This window comes from Typopeltis vanoorti, chromosome 9, assembly GCF_054136105.1.
Source record: "Typopeltis vanoorti isolate ZY-2024b chromosome 9, IOZ_Tvanoo_1.0, whole genome shotgun sequence".
NCBI classification, from domain to species: domain Eukaryota; kingdom Metazoa; phylum Arthropoda; class Arachnida; order Uropygi; family Thelyphonidae; genus Typopeltis; species Typopeltis vanoorti.
The window spans coordinates 91,680,340-91,697,235 of NC_143557.1; the positions used below are offsets into that span (position 1 = coordinate 91,680,340).

Sequence of the window (16,896 nt, forward strand, 5' to 3'; positions counted from 1 at the left end):
GTCAGCTGGGCTGGTTACCAACCATCCGCAGCCTAGTCTGGTGATGGGAATGCCATCTTAGGGTCTCCAGACATGCCCCCAATTGGTCCGCGACTGCTTATTTGGTGTTCGCAGCTAACCACCATTTCTGATCGCCATTCCCATACCCGCTTGGTCGCAGTAGCTCAGTTCCAAGATGTTAAATTCCCATTCCTATAAAAATTTTTGCTAGTTATGTTTCCACGGCCCATTTCTGGTTTTATTATGGCGACACATAGTGGACGACATTACGTATTACTACTATACACTCGCGTGTTGAAATATGTGGGAAAATTATGCATATTATTATACTGAAATCAAACTAATTTTGTAAAAGACCTTTTTAATTAATATCATTTTTAATAGATCGTATTTTAACCTGGTTCTTAAAATTTACAAGTTAAGATTTAAAAAAAAATTCTATTTATTTACTAACAAAAGTTAGTAAATGCGTCCCGCCTGGAAAACCACGCGGCCTGCACTTAGGAACGCTACTGTGAATAAAACGTTTAGTATCTATTTATTCTGCACAAGGAAGAGGAGAAATGTTATTGATTGTAATCGGACATTTCGTATTGAACATCTCTTCATCTTGTCATAGTATGTTTTGAAAAAATACCGACTCACTGAGAGGACTTAATTGGGATGTCCAATGTTGTTCTAAGCGATGATCTCCAGTCAATTTTGAACATGGATAACATACATTTCGGAAACTGCTGTTCTCATGTAAGTACTGCGACTGCGCTGACAATGATCGCTTGTTTCTAAATTTAGCGGTTTTTTACTGTTTTATAACTAACTAACTAACTAGCGTGTTTATGTTTATACTACATGGTTTTTTTAATTCACCTGCTTTCCACTATTTTAGACAGTTGACGAATCATTTAGTGTATATATATTCAAGGCTGCCAGGTGTAATTGTATCGGTATAAAATAACTTGAAGAACTGATTCTTCGTTATATCGAAGGGTATTTTCTCCCCCGTTAAATATTTTGTTTTGTATAAAAGTAATGAATTTCGGCTAGGCAGGTATGTGTAGTTTGATGAGCCATGTGCTTATTAATACATTTATGTGCAAATGAAAATTGCGTTTTCTCTTAATGAAACGTTTCCTTTTGAGCGAAACTGCAAATTCATCTTCTCACCTCCTCTCTCTCTCTCTCTCTGAAAGGTTGCTAATCAGAAACTAAAATTCATAATCATACCAGGACTATTTCAGTATAATATTTTCTGTATAGAACATAATTATGCTGTTTCATATGGAATAGAAATATAAAGGGTTCAGAATGGCGCAAGTTTTGGACCGTTTTTTCCTGGATCTTTTTCATAAAATATTTTGTTTTCAAATTGTGTGGGTACGATGTGTTTTATTGTGTACATATTTTATAATATGCGATCATTTGACATGTTGTATTAATAACAATGCGTATTATACTTGAGAATCAATAAGCGATTGTGATTGAAATCACGTATTGATTCGCACATCATATATTTCAGACTGAATTACGCAGTTCGCCATTTCTTTCAAACAGCATTTCAGAAAAAATAAATTATTTAAATAACTGAAGTTTATGTAAATATGAGAGAGTCATACTGTCTCATATCAATCTGTCTGGTCTGTTTAATCAGGAGATGAAAGTTTTTAGAAATTCTCTTGCTAGATGAAGCACACCGAACATGATATATACTTCGCGTCGATTTCTAAATTAGAAAACGAAGCACTAGTATTTTCAGTGTTTCCAGCACTTCCAGTAACTAATTTATTTGTTTTGTTATTTGTTTGAGCGTTGACAACTCCCATCCTGCAGTTTCTATGCACATCTTGCTCTGCAATAAACTTTAATATGAATTTTATTATTTTTCTGTGTTTGATATACAAAAAAGTAATTAAGAGATCCAGTTGGCGATAAACAGCGTTAACTGTTTACTGCATCTAGTTCCTTACATTAACCCTATTACTAGTATCGTACACCGCATCTGAAATAATATCCAGTGTGAGGAGGTTCGTATTAACTGCTGTTAGTCATACTGCACATAAAAGTAATTCATCTGTGTACTTGAGCATAACCTGTAGCTAGATTTTAATTTTAGTGTATTATTTACTGCAGTTAAACATATAATGCATTTTTTAAAACAGTTTAAACGATATTATTTAATAACCTTTCCTTATAATCAAATGATTCATACCGTTTGAACTGTTTAGAATATCATCACAGATGGAAGTTATATACATGGTGTGATTTTAAAAACGTTTCAGTGATATATACTAAATACGTTTTTTCTTTCTTAATTACTATATCCTGTATATTGCCCTTTTTGATGTGTAAAGACAATCTGTCAATCTAGATTTTCTTTCTTTGCTCTGTATAGTTTTAAACTATATATATATGTGAGGTGTGATCTTATCCAGAATGAATTTGTTACATTTATACTAGGCGGCCATGGGGATGCATTATGCAGTCCATGAGAAGGCATGTCTGCAGAAGGAGTGGCATTATTTTTATTCAGTTGCCAGCTGAATTTGTTCTGGGATTAGTCTGCCAAAATTGCTATATTTAAATAATTTCATTTATTCTTTCATTTAGGTGTCATCTCTGATCCAGAGGTGTTGGCAGCCATGATTTTCAGTTTCTTGCCTTATACATCTATATGATAGATCTGGATGGTACTTTTGCCTGACCAGTGTTCCATGTCCTTCATAAAGTGATTGCTTATTCCTCTTCTTTCCCATAGTTTCCTTTGATAATCATATTGGTCAGTCCTCTTGTTCTTAGAATTTCATTTTCCCTCTTCTTGATTTCATTCAGTATGCTTATTTGGTTTACTTTATAAGTCTTGTTTTCTTTATAACCGTCATATCCAACTAATCCACATCATTCTTAGCAACCACATCTCCAAAGCCATCGATCCCTTCTCAGGTGTACATTAATGTAGAATATATATATAGCAAGCCATTATTCATATTCTTATATTTATAGATGTAGAATTTATAATGCAGGTGTGTGGCAACTTAACAGTCTTATTCTTGTATTTATATTGAATTTTCTATTTGTAAGTATTTGTTTCATGTTAAGAAAAGCTGTTCTGATTTGGTTATTTGTATTCTTTTTATTTCTTGTTCACAGTTTCCCTCATAAGAGATTAGACTTTCCAGATGTATAAAATCTGTCTACTTGTTCTGTAGTGTGGCTTTTTAAGCTTATGTTTGGTTTTTATCTATTGCTTTAAATGCAATTATTTTATCACAGCTGTTTTATTAACTGTACTTTCCAGTCCTCTATTCTGTTATTAGTACTGTATCGTCTGCATATCTTTTTCAAGAATATCACAAACAACAATGCCAATAAACATTCCTGTTTACCTCCTCTTTTTATCTGTCTGTTGTGAAAGCATGTTGCCTACTCTTTACTGCAGACTATAGATTCCAGTATATGTATTTTATAATTATTATTATTAAGAGAGACTTCTCCCTCCCCCCAGAAATTCAGGGACTCATTGAGTGAGGCTATATGTTAACCACACACCAGCTGTCATACCTGTTCTTGAATTCATTCACACTACCTGCACTCACCATCTCCAATAACAATCCATTCCAATCACAGACCACTCTATGAGAGAAAAAATCTAGTGCTCACCATCTTCATTTTTATTATTATTGTAAGGGCACTTCCATGGAGTCCAAATATATAGTAGGGTGTAACAACATTCATCTATGCATTTGATTGTCAGACTGCACATCACATTAGATGGCTTCAAACTCACTCACCGCCACATTGAAAACCATTGCCAGTATTGCAGTCATAGGTGTGAACTCTAACTGTATTCAGATCATCCAATATTATTACCAGCACACCCCTCCTCCTCTCCTGTCTGTTCTTCCTAAAAATACTGTACCCTTTACACTCGATACCAATTAGTATGTCTGCCTCTTGGAGCCAGGTCTCACTAATACCTAAAATCTGAGGTCCCAACATATTCACTAAGGCCACAAACTCTATCTCATTGTGTTTGATACTCCTAACATTCGTGTATAGACATAAGTCACTGCATCCTTTATTCTGATGGTAAGACTTATATGTAGACCATTGTCTACATATGCTTATACATGGACCATAGTTGTATTTTTTAAGGAAATTACAATGAGACTACTATATTAACTAAAATAAATTTAATTAATACTGACTATATTTGAGCAAAGTCAAATTGCCATCATCAGGGAATAAAAAACAGATTCATGCTAAGTATGCTAAGTAATGAGATGAAGCATGTCAACTGAGAGTAGGCCTAACTAGTGCGTCTAGTGTGCTAAATTGGGGTCCTTGGCTGTTGGGGCTGAAGCACAGAGGATGAGAACTTCCTAAATTTGGGGCAGTTTCATGCAACTAAATTTGTTGAGGTTAGGATAGTTTCATAAGGCAGAAGCAGGGTCAAGGAAAAGTCTTTCATATTGTTGGTGAAACTACTTTGATAAGATCAGTAATGAAGAGTTCCCACACTTAACCATTGCAAATAGCCACAGCAGTCCTTGGGCCTGTGCCCCTTATCAGCACTGTACATACTGCAGATCATCAATGAAAAACAACAAGGCCACCAGCCCAGATGATATACCAGCTGAAATCTGGAAGCTGCTGGGACCACAAGGAGCACAATGGCTGACAATGCTGTTTAACAAGATCATAAATTAAAATGAAATACCATCAATCTGGTTAACTAGTATAACAGTTCCCATCTGGAAAGGCAAGGGATACATTGGGATTACTGCAAAGTAGCCAAATTTGTGACTACAGACCAATTTGGCTACTTTGCATACAATGAAGATTTTCGAATGAATACCCAACATGCCTAGAGCCATTGTTGAAGTTTCACTACATCAGTGTGGATTCATTAAAAATTGTGGAACAACAGATGCAATCCGTGCCATTTGGCTCTTAATAGAGAAACATCTAGAAAAGAAAAAGAAAACATACACATGGCTTTCTTAGATCTAGAAAAGGCATTCAACTGTATACCACACGATCTTATCTGGAAGGCATTGAGAACACATTATGTATCTAAAGCGTATGTGCAATGCATAAGAATGCCATATCAAACCTTCACCAGCACAGTATGCTGCGCAGCAGGAAACGCTGGCATCTTCCCAATAAAGGTAGGAGTTCATCTGGGATCTGCCTATCCCCCCCCCCCCCCCCCGTGTTCTTCATCCTTTGTATGGACACTGTAATAATAGGATATTCAGAAGCCACACCCCTGGACACTATTATATGCTGATGATATTATATGCTGATGATGGAGTTCTTCGCGATAAGAAGATCTCACTATACCTAAAATCAAAGATCTATAGAACAGTTATTAGACCAGTAGCTATGTACAGAGCAGAATGCTGGCCAACAACAAATAAACATGAGCAAATCCTCCATACCATGGAAATGAGAATGCTGAGAAGAACACTTGGTGTCACCAGGCTCAACTGAATACCAAACACTGACATACACAAGATCCTCAGCATTGCACCAATACCAGAGAAGATGCAAGAGGCATGCCCAGTGGTGCACTCAGGATTTAATCTTGGAGGAGGCCGAGTGCTCATGATTTAACCTTTGGGGGGGGGTGAGTTGAGTAGGCGACTTGCGAATACACACTACGCATCACATACGACCTATGACTGAGCATCTCCAGTGATTGTTAATTCATAAGTAGTATAGAAATAGAAGACATGACACAACATAAATTAAAAAAATGGACTTAATGGTTGCACCTGTTTGGATAACTCGTTCGCAGAGTATATAAGTTCTTTTCGCTATACACTTTGGTATTAGGTCTAGCTACTCACTGATGAAGCCTCAAAAAAGGCTGAAACCGGTCTGGGTAGTGACCTCCCTCCATAATGTAATAACAGCATACATTTCCTAGGAAATGTGTTTTTACATTATGGAAAATACCTAAGAATAGCGATCTGAACTCCTCCACCTTTGCAACGAGCTGCCCCGGTATTGTACTACGTACTAGGATCACTTGCATTTGCTAATGCTAGTGTCGCCGATACTTTATAGTTCACTATATTCGGCAAGAAACTCTCTGATTCCAATCTTTGAGTTTCTTATTCGGTTTTAAAACTATGTGGGATTTAATATCCCCTTAATTTAAGTAAAAAAACGAATTTTAATTAGGAAAAGATTTTTGGAAAATTTTCTAGTGTTTTTTCCTTTTCTTTGGGAGACTGCCCGGGCCCCCTCTGGGTGCGCCACTGGGCATGCCTAAGATGGTATGACCATGTGCTACATAGCAATGAAGACATCATCATAAAATTCCTGACATGTACCATCAAGGAGTTTACAGGATACGATAGTATTACATAAAAAAATTACATCATTACTAACTTCCTATCTACAATTTTCCTCCCAATCAATCTGTTACCTGTCAAGACTCCAACATTATCAGATCTTATATTTTTATCTTCTAAGGCATTTTTTACTGTACAAATCCACCTATATCTTGGTCTTCCTCTGGGTCGTTTTCCTGCCAACCTGGCAGAGAACACTTCTCTTGCTAATATTTCCTCTCCCATTTTGTTTAAGTGATCATACCACCTGAGATTAGCTCTGCTAACACATTCCTGGATGCTAATAATGTCAAGTGCCCTTGATCCATCTGTTCACACCCCCTAATCTTTCTCAGGACTCATATCTATGGTCTCTAGTCTTTGGTCAAGTGTTTTACTTCTAACCCAGCTCTCAGATCCATAAGTTAAAATTGGTTTGAACACTGTCTTGTATACAGCTAATTTAGTGTTTTGACTAATTTCTCTCTTATTCCATAGAAATCTATCCAGTTGACTTCCTACCATTCCAACTTTGTTGATTCTGTTGTCTATTTCCATATTGGCTGTCCGATAGGTATCAGAGAGTTGTGTATGGTGGGGCAGTTTTCAAGAAGGTAGAGAATTACAAGTGGGGTCCCACAGGGCTCAGTACTGAGACTTATATTGTTTAATCTTTATATCGATGACATTGTCAGTGGATTACAGGGAATATTCAGTTGTTTGTGGATGATGTGAAGCTGGGAAGGGTTATTAGTAATAGAGCAGATATGGTAGCCCTGCAAGAGGATTTAAATAAGCTAGACAGATGGGCAAATGAATGGGAATGTCAGTTTAATGCAGCAAAATGTAAGGTCTTGAGGTTTGGGACACATCGATGGGATGCTGCATACTCTATTGGAGGAGATATACTGGAGGAAGTAGGGGAGACAAGAGATCTAGGGTTGATGATTGATAGAATCCTGAAATTCAAGGGACATATTGCAAAGATGGTGAAAGTAACACAGAGGATTGCTGCAATAATGAGAATAACGCTGACCTGCAGAGATAAAAGAGATATCATTCCGTTGTATAAGACCCTGATCAGACCACAATTGGACTATTGTTCTCAGATTTGAAGGAGATAAATTAACTGTGGAAAGGGTACAGAGGCAGATAACAAAGACAGTTTCAGGACTGTACAATGTTAGTTATGAGGATTGGCTGAGGAAATGTGGACTGTAGAGTTTGGTGGATAGAAGGAGAGGTGAATGATTGAGACTTTTAAACTGTTGAAAGGTGGTTACAGGGTTGACACTGGGGAGTTCTTTCACTTGGCTGAACAGTGGGAAGGAGTGATGACAAGTGGCCATTCCTTGAAGTTACGAAAAGAAACTGTGAGCAAGAGAGTGAGGAGTGTTTTCTTTGCATGGAGGGGTGGTTGAACCATAGAATGCATTGCCTGATAGAGTGGTGAGAGCGAGAACAGTCAATGAGTTTAAGGAGTGGTATGATAGACTTTGTGTTTCCTAGGAGGGACCTCCCACGATGAGTCTTGATAGACATGTTTCCTAGGAAGGACCTCTGGCAATGAGTCTTTTGACTCCTTGGAGGCCTAAATAATAATAATAATTGTTTATTTTACCATCTTCACTAAAAATTGTGCCTAAATGTTTTACTTGTTTTATAGGTTGTCCATTCACAATGCAGTTGATATTTTCAATGCTTCTGCCTATTTTCATTGTCTTTGACTTGTTATTGCTGACCTGCATACCATATCTATTACAACAGTTATTCAGTTTATAATAAATTTAGTTTAATCCTTTATCCAAGTATAAGCAAACAAGGTTTGTTCCTGAAGTATCTTCAGGACTGAGGCAACTCGTTGTAATGGTGAACCAAGCTCTCATCACTCCTTGTCTTAGTATCTCCCATAATGCAAAACACATCTCCTTGCTGACATGTATATTGCTATGCATTAAGGGAAGGGCACTACCCAGACTAGTTTTGACCTTTATTAAGGTTTCGTCAGTGGGAGCCAGACCCAGAGATGGTGATACTAAGGTGGAAGCAATGGAGAAGTCATATTTACCTATACGAGTTGCCAAAAGGTGTATCATCATAGTATTAAATTACTCTGAATTTAGAGAAAGATGTTGGAAGGTTTTTTTTTTTTCTACTTGATTAGACTATAATAAGTTTAGTTTAATCCTTTATCCAAGTGTAAGCAAACAAATTTTTGCACCTTGAGTATCTTCAGGATCCCATAATGCAAAGCACATCACAAGTTGCCTCAATCCTGAAGATACTTCAGGCACAAACTTTGTTTGCTTACACTAAATTTATTTATTAATTAAAAACTAAAATTAAGTTTGCTTAAACTAAATTTATTATAGTCTAACCTAGTGGGGGAAAAAAACTTCCAGCAATTATTCAATTTAGTCAGGGAATCTTGCAGACTTGTAGCGGATTTATTTAGAAGTATAGCATCATCCACATAAAGCAAAGAGCTCATATTAATATCTCCAATTTTGATATCAGGTTTAATACCACTTATACAGCAATATAAAATGATGGTAAAAAATGACAGCAATGAAGACTCTGGTAAAATCGGCCATGAGGCTTAATGTCAACGACCAAGAGGCCGACCAAAGATCCGTTGGCTTGATTGCCTAACTAAAGACATGCACACAACAGATATCAACAGTAGAATTGCTCAAGACTGTGCAAGATGGAGGAAGCAGTGCCCATTGGCAGACTCTGCCTGAAAGCAGGGACAAATGCTAGTAAGAAGAAGAAGAAAAGATTGTATTTGTTTAGGATCATGGTCATCTTTTCAGGGAGATATCACAGATATATGGGATGGTGATGGATATGTTGTAGTCTGTTTGGAGCAGGGGGGGGGACATTATTATTCTTTTTACTTAGTAGGAAATGTAGCCATTGGCTAAAAAAAAGGTACTTTGTATGTGGTGACTTCAGTAGTAAATGCAGTGTTATCAGTACAAATTAATTTTGCCCAGGTTTTTATAATGCCTTTCTGTTGGGGGGGGGGGAATATAGTGTGTGTGTGTGTGTGTGTGTGTGTGTGTGTGTGTGTGTGTGCGCGCGCGCGTGCGTGCGTGTGTGTGTTCTACAGACAATGAAGGCTAAGGATCCATTTGGCCATCTTGTAACTAGGATACCTACGAAGAGCAGGCTGTTGTTACTTTCTATTTCTGTAGTGAATTGGATCCTTGAATGTTGGCTGTTCTTGGCCCACTAGCCAAGAACACTCCCTCAAAACCACTAGGTGATGCAATTTAGGACTATAGGCCTCCCTGTATTTCTCATTCTCACTTACTGATGTAGTGCCTGTGTGCACATACCAATACTAGTGTATTATTACCCTGATGATGCCAGTTTCACTTTGGAAAAACGTTGGAAATAATAAATAAATTTATTTATTATATTGTCTGTTAATTTCCTTTTGAGTAATAAGGAAATTAACATAGAACTCATAAACAACATTATGAGTAATCAGTGTACAAGACTGAACACCAGAATTACTAGGATGTCAAATCTAATGCTGGCTATGAGGAAGAATTGAGGGAATATCATTGTTGAGCTTTATAGTCTGGGCTGATATTCAACCCCCCCCCCCCATGCACTAGTATGGCTGTACTAGTTGTTAAAATTATTGAAGTTCTTCTGTACCAATTATTAAATAGTATAATATTAACAGTGCTAAGCAGTAAAATTAATAATATAAATTCTAAAATAAATTTATTAGTCCAGATTAAATTGTCATGGGATGGTGTAGTGACCATTGATAATTTGGCTTCAGTCATAACAACAACATCAGAGAAATTTTTGCATTTCTATCTGCCAGTTTGGCCTGTGTCATGTATGCTGTATGATTATGTTGCACATCAACTGGTAATTAGCTTACGGAATTAACAATGCATATAAAGGATATTAATTAAAGGCAACTTTAATGAATAACTTCAATATTTCGGCAGCATCACGTTGCCATCTTCAGGAACATAAAAATATGGTATGTGTACGCAGCCACTAACAAAAGCAAATGAGGAAGAAGGCAAGAAACTAATATTGTTCCTAAAGTCCTAATGGTGCCCTCTGGCGGGCTAATTTGGTTGTCTTGGCTGTTGGGCTGAAGTTCTCATAATGTAAGTCTCCCAAATCTGGGGTAGTTTCATGCATCCAAATTTGTTGAGGGTTGGAACGTTTTTTAGAGCTGCTGATGATTCCTTGAATAATCTTTCATACTTAAATTCAAGGAATCATCAGCAGCTCTAAAAACGTTCCAAACCTCAACAAATTTGGGTGCATGAAACTACCCCAAATTTGGGAGACTTACATTATGAGAACTTCAGCCCAACGGCCAAGACAACCAAATTAGCCCGCCAGAGGGCACCATTAGGACTTTAGGAACAATATTAGTTTCTTGCCTTCTTCCTCATTTGCTTTTGTTAGTGGCTGCGTGCACATACCATATTTCTATGTTCCTGAAGATAGCAATGTGACGTTGCCGAAATATTGAAGTTATTCATTAAAGTTGCCTTTAATTAATATCCTTTATATGCATTGTTAATTCCATACGCTAATTACCAGTTATGTATGACCAACGTATAAGCCTTGCTGCTATGTTGCATATTGTTTAGGAAGCATGCTATGCTTTAGGTGAATTGCTAGTTTATCATGATCCTTAAATTACATAGTTGCTACTGCTTCTTATTAGTTTGGTTTTTACTCTGGTTTTATTGTTAATGCATCGCAATTCTTGTGTAAGAGTAAGTGTGGCATTTTGATATTTATAAATTTAAGACTTTATGACAGAACATTAAAAATTGAGCACTCAGAATGAAGAGATGGTAAAGTTTGGATTAAAGTCTCTTGATGTTGCTTTAAAGTATCATAAACATCAATCTTCTGATATTGTTACAAGAATTAGTACAAAATTAAATAAATAATTTGTATTTCTGGGATGAAAAACAACTTGATTATTTCAGCAAAAAATATAAGTGACTTATTATTGTTACTAGCAGTTTCTAAGCAGTTTGCTAGTGGAGTAATGTTGATCGCAAATGACACTCAGAATGGTGTGCTCAAGAACACGTATTGTTAAAAGTTGAAAGTGCTAAATAATTACATATTTTATCAGGATAGCAATCATGTTCTATTAAAACTTATGGTTTAAATAAAGCAAGTTTGCGATCATCAATGAAGAAAAAAGTAAAAGAACATTACAAATTGGTTTCACACAATAAAGCATTTTAAATAATTAAAACTTCTGAAAATAATATTTTATCATAATGTCAATAAAGCAAACAAAAAACATTTATAAAGTACCATCAGAATTTTTAACACTGTCCACTGTATATTGAAAATCAATCAAGCATTTTCAATCACAAAATATTTAATAGAACTTCAAAAAAAGAATGCTGTTATCATGTGGAGGGTTCTGTGGTTAAGAAGGTCAATTGAATTATTCCGGTTTTGTGACCACATTTTTATTAAAAAATACTGTTTTTTAAAACTAACCAAGTACTAAAAAACAAACCCGACAAGTTTCGTTAGTTTTTTGATGTTCATAATACCAACAAATGAACTAGTTTTTTGCGTAATTTCGTATAGTTTGTGCTTTAAACTGTTAGTTCTCTTTACTCCTGAAGATGTTAGTCTGATGACTAACGAAACTTGTTGGGTTTGTTTTTTAGTACTTGTTTAGTTTTAAAAAACAGTCTTTTTTAGGTCATAATATTGCAATTAAAACTAGATTGCAATATTATGCCCATAATATTGCAATCTAGATTTCTGGTCCTACTTGTTGCAAACACACATCTGAAACTGAAAGGAGCATACAACTTTTTGGAAAACTAATAAATCAGAGCAATAACATTTCAATCATTATGAATAAAGCTTCATGGAGTAGAAGGAACATTTAAAATAACATTAAACTTGACTGTTGATGCTCAAGAAATATTTACACAAAACCGTATTGGATTTTGTACAGCTGAGTAGCTCTTTTCTAACAAGACATTCTGGTGATTGACAGCAGATTTCTCATAGCGGGGAATGAACTGGACAGGAGCGTAAGGACATAAGACACTTTCGATGACTGACAGTGGACCTCACGTGACCTCAGACCCAGGTAAGAGCAGGTGAAAACCCAAGATGACCTTCTTCCTGATGCTGGAGCTTATAAAGACTACTTCGCATGCACACATCTCTTGAAACTTTCATATATGGTCATGGATCAACATCTGGATATGATGACATCACACATTGTGCATCTTTCGAAATTCCTATATATGGATATATATTTACATTTTTACATAGTGACATCATATTTCATATGCCACGATAGTTTGATCAAGTCTTGAGTCTTGTGGTTATTACATACAAAAAATGTATATAAATAATACAGCAATGTCAATTCCTTATGTGTAATTTCCTTAACAAAAAAAAACTTGGAAAAATGAACATAAATTATTTATCATGCAAGATTTTACAGGGGGGGGGGAGATATCTAAGAAAAGAAAATGGTTTATCAGAAGTAGTGCAAGACAAAAACCCCAGCTTCAGTCACAGTCTACATTGAAGACTTATTAAAGCATCATTAAAAAAAAAAAACTCTTACTTTTAGATGGCTAAATGTAGATGCCACTTGTTATAAGTGCATTCTGGTCCCTCACAAAAAAAAAACCATTGGGTGCAACTTTTTGTCCATGTTTCCACTTCTTTCTCATCCAATAGTACCATTGCAATATCACCTAAAGATAAGGCCGACCTCCTGGTATCATTCTTTTTATCCAACTACTACATAGATGAAGGCAAATCACCATCTTCTTCTGTACCTGGATCACTGCATCTCATGCCTCCTGTAGCCTTCCACCAGAAAGACATTTGAGCAATCTGGACACCAAATAAACTTCCAGTTTTGATGGAATCGTACCAGTTTTGTCCAAGAGATGTACTCCTGAACAAAAACCAGTTTTTTATCATTTATACAATATATTACTGTACACTCAACTGGCATTCACCATACAGCATCGGAGCAAGTCAGCTTATCACTTTTTTTTTTTTTTTGAGTTGGTTGTAAGTGCTAACATCGAACTATTGACCTATTGTTGTCACTTTAGTGTTATTCAAAGTAATGGAGAGGTTCATCATCATCAGTCAACGCCTATATCTGGAAAAATGCCAATTAATTAACCTCAGTATGAATTTTGCTAGTCAAGATCCACAGCAGATCTGGCCTACACCTCTGAACATGTGCCATGGATTTGGAGAAACCTGTGCTGCTGCATTTGATACAGTATGACATTTGAGGGCTTCTCAGCAAACTGCCATCTTATGGTCTGCCTCCTTTCTTTGTAGTTGGATTGCAAGCTTTTTCTTGTGTCATTCACTGTTACGTAATGGTGAAAGATGTCTCCTTTCAGATTTTCCTGTTAATGCTGGTGTCCTTTAGTACTCTGTTATTTCACTACTCCTCTTCCTTATATATATAAAGGATCTGCTCTCATTGATCTCAAACCCTATTCAGTTTTGCTGATGATAGCACTCTCCACTCATCCTACTGATGTCATAAATCTCAGTGCTTAAGATTCAAGATCATCTGCAATAAGTACTCTAAGCATTGATTTTCATACTATTCTGCAATGGTTAAACAACGATGACCTAATCATTTTCAGTGTTTCTGAAATACAATTTTGCCTCTTTTCTTGCAAAATAGAACATAGTTCTTCTCAACTTGCTTTTGATAATGAAATCAGATCTTGGACTGAATCTTACTCCTGATCTTTCCTGGTATAATCACATTGCTTCTGTAGCATCTTTTGCTTCCAGAAAACTTGGCATACTTTTTCACTTAAGATATTTTTCTTCTGTCCAGTTGCTTACTCTGAGCAAATCTCAAATCTGGACAACCTTGGAATACTGCACTCTCATTTGGATTAGCACACCTAAAACTTGTTTAAAAATTCTTGATGCAGTCCAGAAGAGAGCATTTCAGATGATTGATGACATTTCTCTTAGACTCTCTTCAGCCACTGTCTCCTGGACAGTTTCTGCATTGTGTCTCTTCATAAAGGTATTTCTGCTGCACAGTAATCATGGAAATACCATGACTGCTGTTCAGCAGAATTTCCATTATGCTAGTTCTGCTGAACCTACAGGAATGCAAGCAGCAGCAACAACCAATCATCCTTTTACTGCTGAACTGTAGATTCACTGAACCTGTTACTCTCAGCTTTCTTTTATTCCATCTATCCCAATTCTGTGAAACAGCATTCCCTATGAAGTACTGTATTTACTCGAATATAACTCGCACTTTTTTTTTCCAAAAATTAAAGCTAAAAAATCATGGTGTGAAACATGTGTGGGGATTTTTGGAAACTAAAGTTTTCAGGAAAAAACTGAAAATAGGTGCGACTTACTAAGAAACTCCTACTCGCTATCACTAGTTCCAACCACCTGCCACACTCCATTCAATCATTTTGCAACATCAAACTGGTAATCCCACTCATTTGCCAATTCAGCCTGTCTATTCAGGTCCCCTTGCAAAGCTACATCTGCTCTACTCCCCATAAGTGTTCCCAATTTAGCATAATCTGCATATTACCATTTAAATCTTCCTTAATATCATTAACATATAAGCATGATTAACATAACTTGGTTAAGAAGTGTTTGCAGGAGGCAATGGTTGACTGTATACCAAGAGTCCGAATAATAAATCAAGTAGGGGTTAAATGGATGAATAACACTATTACGCTTGAGCTGCAAAAAAAGAAACAATTGTGGAGGGAATTTAAGGAGAAAGGTGACCAGCAGGTGCAGGAACAGTATAAAGCTCAGGCCAGGATGGTAACAAGGGTGGTAAGAAAAGCAAAAGTGGATTACTAAAGAAAATTGGCCATGTAAGCTAAAGAAAATCCCAAACAGTTTTTTCAATATGTTGCAAGTAAAAGGAAAAATGTTCATGGTAGAATGATCTTAAAAAATGCTGAGAGTAGGGAGGTAACCGAATCAGTCGATATAGTGGAATTACTGAGCGAGCACTTTGCAAGAGTATATCATCCAGGTGGTGACATTGCAGGAATGGAAGAACCAACAGCTTATACTGGAATTGTGATGAATGAAGTCGAGGTAACTAGTCTATTACAGAACCTCAATGTCAATACATCTGTGGGATTGGATGGTACACCAGCTCATGTTGTACGTGAAGCGGCTAAAGAATTGTCAGTGCCCTTGACTATTTTGTTTAATTTGAGCCTCGAGTCTGGGTCAGTCCCAAGGGGGTGGAAAGAGGGGAAAATAGTTCCGCTGCATAAAGGTGGTTCCAAGGCTGCTGTTGAAAATTACTGGCCAATCAGCATAACAGGAATCATTATCAAGGTCTTGGAGAAAATAGTCAAGAGGAAAATACAAGATTGGATAGAAGAAAATGGGATACTGTATCGGGGACAGCATGGTTTTGTGAAGGGTAGGTCATGCATCAGTAACTTGCTCACGTATTATAACACAGTGACGGCTGAACTGGATAAGGGTAATGGGTTTACAGTGATTCTACTGGAACTTGCTAAGGCCTTTGACAGGATACCACATGGAATTCTAATCAGTAAATTGCAGCATATGGTGATGGATATAGGGTTGGTGAGATGGATAGGAGGGTGGTTGACGGAGAGATATCAGAGAATGGTTTATTCAGGAGTAGAGTCCAAAAGACAGCCTGTGACTAGTGGTGTGCCACAAGGATCTGTTCTTGGACCACTGCTGTTTAATTTGTTCATTAATGATATAGGAAAGGATCTGAGAGGAACAGTTCATTTGTTTCCAGATGATGCAAAGTTGGATAGGGCAATAGTGAATGCAGATGATGTCAAAATTTTGCAAGATGATTTGGATAGATTGGAGGTCTGGGCTAAGGAGAATGGATGTCAATTTAATGTGGCAAAATGTAAGGTTATACATTTTGGGGTGAAAAGATTAGCAGCAGTTTACTACAATGGTGGAACTGTACTCCAGGAAATTGATGAGGCACAAGATTTAGGAGTGTTGGTGGACAAGGAGTTGAAGTTTAGGGGACACATTGCAAAAGTGGCCAAATCAGCTCATCAAATCACTTGGTTGCTGAAGAATACATTGACAAGCAGAGACAAGCAGGTTATTGTTCCTCTGTATCGAGCCTTGATAAGACCCCATCTCGACTACTGTGCCCAGATTTGGTCACCTAGGTTTCTTCTTGATGGGGAGGAGGTGGAGAGGATCCAGAGGCGAGTGACCAAGATGATAGCAGGTCTGTGGAATGAACCTTATGAGAACAGGTTGAGGATTTGTGGGTTGCAAAAATTGGTTGATAGGCAGAAAAGGGGAGATATGATTGAGACATTCAAATTGCTGAAGGGTTTCTATAGGATTAATTCAGAGGATATTTTTGAGATCAGGATTGGTAGTGGAAGAACTAGGGAACATCTATGGAAGCTGGGCAAGAGTGTGGTTAGCGAGGGTGTTAGAGCTGGGTTCTTTACGTTTAGAGTGGTGAATGAGTGGAATGCGCTCCCAGAGTCTGTTGCGG

At 36.9% G+C, this 16,896-nt stretch overlaps 1 protein-coding gene across 3 annotated transcripts in view; it reads left to right on the forward strand.

Annotated features, from left to right (window-relative positions):
• The first annotated feature begins 205 nt into the window (after nucleotides 1-205).
• The window catches only part of LOC150103247 (uncharacterized), a 444,168-nt gene continuing 427,477 nt past the window's right edge, over nucleotides 206-16,896 (forward strand). For 2 of the 3 annotated variants that reach the window (XM_090397399.1, XM_090397397.1), the window contains exon 1: nucleotides 206-744. The gene's annotated coding sequence lies outside the window, so the exon portion shown is untranslated. Of the gene's footprint in view, nucleotides 745-932; nucleotides 1,049-16,896 lie in introns of those variants that run through there. The other variant, XM_090397398.1, reaches the window with a different exon arrangement.